Source organism: Argentina anserina, unplaced genomic scaffold (genome assembly GCF_933775445.1).
Source record: "Argentina anserina unplaced genomic scaffold, drPotAnse1.1, whole genome shotgun sequence".
Lineage (NCBI taxonomy): Eukaryota > Viridiplantae > Streptophyta > Magnoliopsida > Rosales > Rosaceae > Argentina > Argentina anserina.
The window spans coordinates 17,501-20,000 of record NW_026089521.1 but is presented as its reverse complement, the minus strand read 5'-3'; positions in this window follow the sequence as shown (position 1 = coordinate 20,000).

The following is a 2,500-nucleotide window of genomic DNA, read 5'->3' as shown; positions in this document are numbered from 1 at the left end:
CTCGGCATGGCACTTGCTCGGCCTTGCTCGGCATGGCACTTGCTCGGCCTTGCTCGGCATGGCACTTGCTCGGCCTTGAAAGGCATGGCACTTGCTCGGCCTTGAAAGGCATACCATATGCCTTGGCGAGGCTAATATCCCTGCCTGGCGAGGCTAATTTGCCTGCAGGAATGAAGGCTGAATGGGCTAGCGAGGCTAGTATTCCTGCCTGGCGAGGCTAATATCCATGCAGGAATGCAGGCTGAATTGGCTAGCGAGGCTAATATCCCTGCCTAGCGAGGCTAATATGCCCGCAGGAATGCAGGCAGAATGGGCTAGCGAGGCTAATATCCCTGCCTAGCGAGGCTAATATGCCCGCAGGAATGCAGGCAGAATGGGCTAGCGAGGCTAATATCCCTGCCTAGCGAGGCTAATATGCCCGCAGGAATGCAGGCAGAATGGGCTAGCGAGGCTAATATCCATGCCTAGCGAGGCTAATATGCCCGCAGGAATGCAGGCATAATGGGCTAGCGAGGCTAATATCCATGCCTAGCGAGGCTAATATCCCTGCCTGGCGAGGCTAATCTCCCCGCCTGGCGAGGCTAATAGCGTGTGAGACAACACACAGACAACACGGAGACAACACACGGACAACACGGAGACAACACGCCTGGCGAGGCTAATTCCCCTGCCTGGCGAGGCTAATATGGCTGCACGCTAGCATGCCAACGAATGCCAAACCTCGAAAACTCAATTTTATTTCAAATATCCCCCTGCATTTTATGTTGCAAACCTATAGGGGACGATTTTTAGGACATTTTAAGATTGACATATCGTCATTTGGTCGAGTTTTCAGTTTATTTTGATTTTCTACATCTCAAAAACGAGAAATATCATATCAAATCGAAAACTCATCCAAATGACCTGAAATCAACTTCTAAATTTCTCTAAAATCATTGCTTACAGTTCTGAACCATAAAAGATATACACTTTTACAAGTGAAACGGAGTTGGAAATTTCCAAAGCCAAGAACGCGACATGGCCTTGCCTAGAGTGCAAATGCCATGTCAAGGCCGCATTCTGTTCAACTTTGCCCGCACTATAATTTGACCATAAATAAGTCTCTATTTTAAGGAAATTTTGCAAGTGGTAGCAGTCCGAAACATCAAGTGGTTTGTCATTTTCGATTTTCGACATTCTGCCCCTTTTGGAAAATAAAAACAAATACTTCTGGGTCGAAATTAAATCTGGCCTTTTTCCACAAGGTGCCTGACATTATTCTGAGTGTCCCTGCAAAAAATCTCGATTTTATACCAAATGTACAATTAGTTATGGCGTTTGCCCCTCCTCGGAAATCCCATGTTTCCCCCTGCCCTTCCCAGTTTTCTCCAATATGCTCTATAGGGGAGTAGTGGTTCTCTGCAAAATGACCCCCTTGCAGAGACCGCCTCCCCTGCCCCCAGTAGTCCCTCCCCCTTCCCCCAATTGCTTATATACGATATTTGCTGCCTCGAATGTCCCTAACAAACAATTATAAGCAATTGAAAACGGATTTAAGAGGGATTTAGGAGGTGTTCTTCGCCCAGCTGGGGGGGTGATGAACACCATGAAGGGGGGGTCATGTGGGATCGGTGTTGCCTCTAGTCCACTGAAACGATGTCAGTAACCGCTCAGATCAATCAAAGGGAGGGATAGGAGCCCGTCGGTATCGAGAAATTGTGCTTCGGCACTCGATTTGCGACATAAACAAATGCTGTGAGGGGAGGAAGGTGTCGGTGTCGATGAACTCAGTTCAATGCGCGAGTAATAAGCAGGCCGGGGGACTGGGCGCGATGCAAAGTGCTTCGGCATTCGATTTGTGAAAAGCGAGGGCGGCGATGGGGGGAAGGTGCCGGTGTCGGAACCCACTAGTACGCGCAAGTAGATGTATTTCGAAAGCGCCGAGCGGGGGGAAGGTGCCGGTATCGATGAACCCTCTTCAATGCTTGCAGTAATAAGCAGATCGGGTGTCGGGGGCGATGCAAAGCTCTCGGAAGCTCCGTTTGTGAAAAGCGAGCGCGGCGAGCGGGGGGAAGAGATGCCGGTGGCCGAAATATACTCACCTCAATGCTCGAGTAGTGGCAAATCGGGTTCCGCGGCGCAATGCAGAGTGCTTCGGCACTCGATTTGCGACATAAACAAATGCGGCGAGGGGAGGAAGGTGTCGGTGTCGATGAACTCAGTTCAATGCGCGAGTAATAAGCAGGCCGGGGGACTGGGCGCGATGCAAAGTGCTTCGGCATTCGATTTGTGAAAAGCGAGGGCGGCGAGGGGGGGAAGGTGCCGGTGTCGGAACCCACTAGTACGCGCAAGTAGATGTATTTCGAAAGCGCCGAGCGGGGGGAAGGTGCCGGTATCGATGAACCCTCTTCAATGCTTGCAGTAATAAGCAGATCGGGTGTCGGGGGCGATGCAAAGCTCTCGGAAGCTCCGTTTGTGAAAAGCGAGCGCGGCGAGCGGGGGGAAGAGATGCCGGTGGCCG